Source organism: Rhamphochromis sp. 'chilingali' (assembly GCF_963969265.1).
Source record: "Rhamphochromis sp. 'chilingali' genome assembly, chromosome: 10".
NCBI lineage: Eukaryota > Metazoa > Chordata > Actinopteri > Cichliformes > Cichlidae > Rhamphochromis > Rhamphochromis sp. 'chilingali'.
In genome coordinates this window covers 23,200,337-23,209,342 of record NC_137937.1, presented here as the reverse complement: position 1 = coordinate 23,209,342, position 9,006 = coordinate 23,200,337, and positions in this window count along the sequence as shown.

The window sequence follows — 9,006 nt, the reverse complement described above, 5'->3', positions numbered from 1 at the left end:
GCTCTGGTGTGAAACAATGAGGCAGCGAGGGCTGGATGTCTGGTTCTTTAGTGTCGACTAACTGAAACAATGAAATATAGAAAACAACAAGCGGCGTGTGTGCTGTGCGTCTGTTAGGCTGGCTCCCCGTGCCCATTTTGGAAAATACTTTGAGTTGAGTGCACATGCTCGTCTACACACACACTGAAAACACACAGAAAGGGGATTGAAAATTTTAAAAAGGCATTTAATTAGCTCTAATTACATCAACTGCCACACATAACCTTAATAATTATGGTCTTAACAAAGATAACAAGAGCGGATTCCACATCAGTAGGTTAGTAGTTTCCTTGAGTAACTAATTACACTAAAAGGGAAAACAAATCAAGTACTACCAATTCATAAATTCAATAGGCTGGTCTCCATGTCAGTAAAAGGTGATGTTTAGGATTAAAAATCACTGTTTTGAGGAATCTTTGAGGAATATTTTGGTAAAATAAAAGAATCACATTTACTTCTTGATGTCACAGGCCGGCTCATAGCCAATGAAAAGTAGGCGAGATGAGGACTTCATCCTGCAATACGTGTGTTTTTTGAAGAATTTAACCATTAGTATTGGCAATTAATTGATAAGTTGAGTTCAATTCAAAGTAAATAGCCTGCAATATTAGAGAGAGAACCCCAGTCATCAGGAAATCCCCTATAGGCAGAACTTTGTGACAGTGGAGAGGAAAAGCATCCTTTTTAACAGGAAGAGACTTCCAGCAGAACCAGGCGTGGGGAGGGTCAGCGACTGATTGGTTTGGAGATGAGAGAGAAGTGGGGCGCATAAAGAGACCACAACCCCAAAAAGGATGCAAAATAAAGAAGAGAGGACAAAGGTTAAGGCCATGCATTAGTGTCAAATTAATGCATTGGAAGGGGGGGGAAAAAGGAAAACAAAAACTTCACTGCATCATGGGAAGTCCCCCAGCAGCTTGAGCCTGTAGCAAGAAAACCACAGGATCTTACATGAGAAAGGGTATCTGTCATTCTGCCTTGCACTTTTCATTTTGAAACTGGGAACCACAAGAAGTGTATGCTAGTGTCGTCCAGGGAAAAATAAATAAACCAAAACCAGGAGCGGTGGATCCAACACCTTCCCAAGCATGTTACTGCAGTCTTGGTAACCTCTCACAATGGAAGGGTGAGAGCTCATGATGCCAAACAATCAACCAGACAGGAAACCACCCAGATTATTAGCCACTGGGGGGAAAAAGGCACAAACACTCCACAACCCAAATGGCTTGACTACATATGAGTACAGACTGGAGAGTGTTGCCAAATGCCCAAATCCCCTATGCCCTTTTTGTGAGTGGCACTTGCCAGTAACCTTTCAAAAGATCAAATTTACCCACATGCTAACCTGATCAATACGATCTTCCATGGAAAGAAACCAACACGAGTCAGCCTACGATTCTGAGCAAACTTTTCAAACCTTTATAACACAAAGACAAGTTCAGGGCCATCTCAGTGTGCACCATTATTAAATATGTACCGAGCTTCAGCTTCCAACTGCCTTTTCTTTTCCTCAGAATAAAATATCTGTTTGATGGGGTCAGCACCTTCGACATCCACGTCCTTCTGTAAGTGGGTTGATACCAGCTAGCAGAGCGGGATGGCTCCAAATAGCCAGCACCTCATATTTTCTCACATCTAAATGTTGTTACAAGGTATCCAAGTACTGCAATGCATCTGAATTTTTAAAATGACCCTGTAGCACTACAGACGCCAAATCCCTCTCTCCACCACCTCACAATCAGAATCAGCAAACAAGGCAACAGGAGCAGCAGCCACTGTTGGCTAGATCGCTCTAGAGCCAGGATACTTTAAGCTCTCTGAGTCACAGCTTTAAGGGTCTGGTTTTAAGAGATTTTTAATTTAGTTGATATCTTATGGCTTGGATTTCAAATAAATAGTATAGGCAGACACTCGGAGCACCACAGTGCAGCTACTACTGTACTTTCCAAAATTGCTAAAATAACAAGGGGCAAAAGCGCAAGGACACATTCGCTGGGACTGAACTAATGCTAACTGCCTGTCAAATCATCATTTTTCTTCACTTTTTTTTTCTCTTTGGGATCGCTAATTTTTCCTAATCCAGTTCACCTGGCCTTTCCAAAGGTTAAATCAGAGATATTTAATTAGCCAAATAGGTTTAAATGTAATAGATGTAAATCTGAAATCACTTCTAGGGGAGATAGTGTTTTAATTTATATGTATTCATGCTTTTTTCTTCATTTGTTTGTTTTTTTGTGTGTGTGTGTGTGTGTGTGTGTGTGTGTGTGTGTGTGTGTGTGTGTGTGTGTACATGTCTATAAATAGGAATAGTAGTGGTACAATAGCTATATCAAGCTATATAATTTGTCTTCCATATTTCCAACCATATCCATAATCACATACTGTGTATGCTATCATTGTATATAGTGTATTATCTTACTTTTTTCATTGATTGTACTTATTTGTATTTTTGTATTTCCTTCTGATATGTGTACCTGAGCTGAGGTGACGCAAAAATGTCCCCATTGTGGGATCAATAAAGTCTTATCTTATCTTATCTTATAACATACTTTGTGCCATAAAAATTAAATTAAAAAATGCAAAGAGCAGATCTTTGTTATTGGCCCTGTCAATATACTTGACATAATTCTGAAAATTAATATTTTACATATATTTTATTCTTTCTTTTTTATGTGGACATAGCATGTGTAACATTAATTGTTTAGTGATCAAGTGATCAAGTGAAAAAAGTTTGATTAAAAGTTTGTTTTACAAAAAAAAAGTAAAAATGCGGTACAGTTGTACATCTTGGTACATTATGGGGAAACTCAAAAGAACTGCTGTGTGATGTCTGTCTTTATTGTACAAATGTGTATTAATCACCACTAGAAAATTGATAATTATAACCATTTATCACATGAACCTGTCACTATACGGTACCTTGTTCCTCACAGCTTTATGACAGCATTATAGACAAAGCTCAGAGCTTCGACAGAAAAATTCACTTTCCAGTAATAAACATGTTCTGCACTGTGAAGGTGAAAAATTTAAGAGAGTGATGAACACATATTTTTGAGCAGAGGATGCTGGGAACACGGCAACCCTCAAAGGGATCAATCAAAAGAAGAAGCAGACGTCATTATCATAATCATAATTACATTTGATTGGATGTAAAGTAGTATTTATCAGTGTAAAGCACTCAAAACTTCTGTGTGTAAAAGCAACACATCTTATTAGAAAAGCCGATGTACTCCTACAAAATCTCATTATAGAACAGACATCTTGCCAAGGCTGCACTGGCAGAGATCCCACTTTCAGCATGTCAAGACATACTTGACATGATGTGTGAACAAAGAATAAATATTGATAACAAATAAATGAGAAACATAAACAAAACAGTAAGTGCAGTTACAGTGTCAACTGAATGAAGAGCAACGCAGAAACTTTGTTCGACACAGCAGATCAGTGCTAGTAAAATAAGCACCACCAATTAGTGCTGTGAAAAGTGGCAACACCAGTCCAAGAGGTCACCATGAAAGTTGGTGCACAGACAGCAAGAAGGTATCTGAAGAATCTAAGAGTTTTTTGAGACCTCTAACTTTCCCTGACAAGCATCCATATTAGAGATATAGATCTAAGTGAACAGAGCCATTTATCTCTGTCCCCTTTGTGGCTTTTGACCTTATAGGATTTGCAAGTTATCCGATTTTATAATGTTTTAAATTTCTTTTTTTACCTCTCCCAACTTTTAATGCCACGAGGGTTGCAATTATAGCAATTATAGTCTCTGGTCTGCTCTTGTTTTAATGATGGGGCAGTGATACTGATATTATCATTCAGTAAGTAAGTAAAATGTATTCATGAAGCACTTTTTACAGATTAAAATTACAGTGCTTAACAGTAAAATAAGAAATAATATCATAATATAAAACAAGGTAAAGCAACAGAATAATACATAAAACAACAAACGAATTAAAAGCTTTTTTCTGTATGAAAATGTCTGCAGCTGTTTTTAAAAGAGTCAGTGGAGCCTGAAGGAAAAACCCTGAATTTTAAAGTAACTTTTTAAATGCATCTGCAGACAATTGTGTTCGAAACATTTAATTTCAAAATGGGCTCAAATTGATATTCTGTTATATCAAATATCAAAATGATAGCTACAGTTGTCGGAAAATTCAAAGTCTGAACCTCGACATGTTTTCCACTGAAAATTAGCTCAATCATTCTCAGAGGTCAGCTCCAGTCATTTCCCAGCTCATCCCATCAGGATCCAATTTGTTTCTATTCATAGTGGCAACCTGTATTCCTTATTTAAAATGTCTCATCCCTTCAAAACTATGTTGAAGGGATGAGACATGGTTTCATCCCTTCAACATATTAAATATATGTTTTTGAAATAAAACCTATGTTTAATTAAAGACTACATATCCATGCTATGGTCAGGAGAAATGCATGAGCAAGGATTAACTTAGCAGGAATACACACAGAATGATTAGCATGAGAAAGCATAAGCAAACTGGTCTGCTTGCCATACTGAGTAAGATAATCTGATGCTGGTCCTTTTGGACAGTGGTTGATTAGGCTGCAGGCTGATGGCTCACAGGTGGTTCAGTCAGGAGCAGCAAGAGGCTCCAGAATCACAGCTGTGGCTTTGAAGCACTCTGGGAAAACAAACATTATGGACCAAAGGCTTATTATGGCAATACAGTTACTATTACTGAATTTTGGCTATTAACTGTAACTCAGTTAAAAATTCTCTGCTGGGCTGTAAACGAGCCATTATTTCTCAGTAAAGACTGATATCAGATTAGATTAGAAAATGATAAACTGGGAAACATTAAAGCAGAGTTTGTGTCTAAATCTCATGAATTTATTTATCCAGTAATGGCAGAAATAATGAAATTTGCTATAAAACAGGGGAGATTGACTCCAAATGGAATATTTCCTGCACATCCATTGCTGAGGCTGCTGCATGGACCTGCATCTGCAAGGTGGTTGGTGCCTGCCATGTTGGTAACACCCTAACCAGAAGGTGGATACCGAAGGTTAAGGGAGCAGTCCAGCTGAAGAGGTCCTATCGAGCTTGGTTAGCCTGTGGGACTTCGGAGGCAACTGATGAGCACTAGCAGGCCAAGCAGAGTGCAGCTTGGACAGGCATGGACGTAGATCAGTGAGGCCATGAAAAAAGACTTTTGATCTGCCTCAAAGTGATTCTGTCTAACCATCAGGTGACTCAGCAGGAAGAAAGTGGTGCTCTACTCACATGGTGTATAGTACAGGTGTGTTGCTGCTGACTCCAGCTGAGGATATAGCCAGGTGATGGAAGGAATACTTTGAGGATCTCCTTCTACTAACACGTGTTCTGCACAGGAAGCAGAGTCTGGGGATGAGGTGGATGACTCGCACATCTCTGGGGGCGAAGTCACTGAGACAGTTAAACAGCTTCTTGACGGCAAGGCCCCAGGGAAGAAAATTTGGGAAAACAAGACATAAACAAACGACTTGAAAATTGTTCCCAAAAACATCTGCATTGAGTTCAAAGTCTGACATAATGTGTCAAATGAGTGATGACACATGTAAACGTGATGTGTCACTAGAGCTGAGTGACTGAAACCACACAAACACAACATCTTCTTCCTCTTTTCTCAGTTTTGAAGCTAAAGATAAAATGCTAGCCAAGCTAGGGCTTAGAGTCTTATGCTGTACATCAAAGCCTCAGTAATGCTGTTACTAACTATAGACAGGATGTACCTTAATACTATGCCATTAACAGCAGCCTCATCCCAGAACAAAAGAGCAACTGTTGCTTGGAGGAAATCTATCATTATTGCAGAAATGTGGGCTTTGAGAGAAAACACACAGAACAATAGTGCAGTGGCGACAAAGACAAGACATGCCAACACTGCTTTGTAATGACGTGGACCAATTAGATATTTTTAAAGCAATGACAAGCTCTCATTAGTGGTTAATCCCTCGCTGCTGCACCTGCATGGTGACATCACCACCACAGCAGGGAGGAGTGTTCATGCGGTCCCACTCAAACGTCTGTTTCTGTGTGACTGATTTATAAGTGTTCTCTGCTGTAAATAGCATTACAAAGCAGAGTGAGCAACTTTTTAAATTAAGCATTGTTATTTTCAAATGTTATTTTGCTTTCAAGTGAAAATTTCTTTTCTTTTTTTCTGCTCGAGGGAAAAAAGGAGCTGATCCCCTGAGTGCTTATATTTTTACCAATATCCCACATAGAAAAATTGGTATGGCCCCGATCTAGCCCACACAATGTGCTTACATATGGCCCACATACCGCAAAGAATGACGGCCCTTTGGTGGCCCAGATCTGGTTTGCCAGAGGTGACCCACACATGGGCCAGCATGAGGCCAGTTGCAGACACACTGGCAGTGTTGGGGAGTAACGGAATACATGTACCGCCATTACGTATTTAAAATACAAAATATGAGTAACTGTATTCCGTTACAGTTGCCATTTAAAAAGGTGGTATTTAGAATACAGTTACTTTGTTGAAATAAATGGATTACACTGCGATATTTTCCTGTTTCATAATGTGGCGGGTCAGGATTGTTTGGGTTTGTTTGACAGCTACGTTCTGTTGTTCCAAGCGGCAGCACTACGGTTGCCATGGTTACAGGGCGACACTCTCTCTCTCTCTACGACTGTGTGTTTCCTGGGTGAGAGAGCACCTTTTTGTTGTTGTTGTTGTTGTGCTAAGCTAATAGGCAGAATGCTACAGGTATAGCTCTAAAGAATGTAGCATCATGGGCAGTGTAGTCCGTGCTGCAGGGAGAATGGACTGCCATACCCGTTATGTGTCTGTGAGCGCGAGGAGGTGTTTTTCCAAATGGAACAAGTTCTTAAGGAATAAGGAATGAATAAAAACTCAAAGTGAACAGTCCATTTTGTATGCAAAGAAACAGATCGATGTAATTCAAAAATGTGAAGGTGGACCCCGCCGTACATACACATGGTTTGGTGACAGCACTTTTATTTTTATTATAATAGTTCACTGTGGTTTCGCCACACGCTCGGGACACGGGCACTCCCGCTCGGCTGTCACGTCTGCTCACCAGCCCTCCTCAACTGTCACTGCAACATAAAAAGAGTTACAATCAATCAGGCGTCCCCAGCACACCTGTTCACACCGCCTCTGTGCCACCCAGGAAGCTCACTGTGCCGCCCCTCTGCAGCGGGACAGAGACCACGCCCACGCCACAAAACAAAATTCCGATAAATGAATAGATAATCAAATTCAAATTAACAGTAGGGGTTACCCTGGTTTTGCTGTTAAGACAACTTTCTCCCTTGTATCATTTGCATGGGGGTCGGGGCCAAATGAATAAAGAATATTTGGAGCACTAAGCAGTTCGGCTAGTCTGCAATGATATAACAAATACTGGATTAACATTTTACAGACCAGTAGCAGAAGATTAAACCCAAATAAACAATTCAAACGTCTTACTTCTTCCATGGCTTAGGTTTTGGAAAGACATGTGCCATCTCATCTTGCCAACATACTTGATGTTATTAAAATTGAAAATGCACATAATTTCAGGCATGTAAAATATATGTATAACATAACAACTTACATTCTTCTCCTTTTGGGTTTAATTGGAGAATCATCCCCATCTGTCCCAAGATCAGTGTGTTCAACAGCTTCTGGAAGCTTTAGCCTCACCTCATTATAATCATCTACAAAATAACAAGTACTTAATGGTTAATTTTGTGATATTCACACGCACAAAATACAACTGGTTATATTTAAATAATTTGACTGATACTTTCTTGCCACAGGAATACTGTATTTGCATTTGTTTGTGTTTACTTTTGCCTATATACACAGTTACCAAAGACAAGGGATGGGTATCGTTTAGGTTTTATCCGATGCCGGTGCCAAACCGGTACTTTTGAAACGGTGCCGGTGCTTAAACAGTGCTCAAACCGGTGCTTAAAGAATGGAGAACACAAAATTGGTCCAAAAACCTCTCATGTTTAACTGTTTCCCACTTTTTCTTTGGTCATTTTAGCCTTTTTGGTCAGGGAGAAGGGAGCATCTGCCATCAAACAGGAAGACAGCCGCATGTAACTACGACGGTGTTTGCTAGTTCACCTTACATGCATTAATGTAATAACGTGATTAGCCTACTCAACGTAAATTACACACGAACAACATTAAGCTACTCACGCAGAGAAGAACGGCTGCTGCTGCCATCATCATCCTCATCATTTCTGCTACACTGGCAGGGCTAGGGGCCAGGACTCTCGTCTTCGGGTTTTTGGGGGATGTTGCTAACTCCAGGTCCGATAATAGGCACCACACCGCTGACCGCTTGGCCTTGGTCATTTTTAATCTGTAGCTCTGCTCTAAAAGGACGTACGTACCTGGACCCGCCTACTATCCTCAGAAACGTAAAACGATTGGCTAGAATCTAGTGTGTATCACAGCTCAGGAAAAAAAAGCACCGAAATGTGCGCTGCTTTTCGATCTGGTTACTACCGTTTATGTCAGAACCGTTGCCATCATGGCACCAGATACCGGTACCCATCCCTACCAAAGACTAGTCTCACAATTGTACTTACTTGATGTGAATATAACTTGGAACAAATATGTTTTCCAGCCTGCTCCAGGTTTTTCCTGGCTCTTTGTTGCTTTAACAACATCCACTTTGTTTGGTGGCCACAAACACTGTTCTCCGATGGTACCATTTCCACTTCATTTGTTTTCTCAGAAATAACAATGTGATGAATGGCCTATAATGTAAATGTAAAGAATTTTGTTCATTTTCTTCTTACTATAATTTACTATTTAAAAAGAACTGCAGAACACAGGAGCAATATGAGAAGACTGTACTTGGTGTATTTGGTGCCAAAAGTGCTACTTCACTCTCACAAAATCACAGTGTCATTCAAACTGAAAAGGTGGGGGTTCATCAACTCAGAAATTGACTCTGTTATTCCTGTACAGACATTCATTT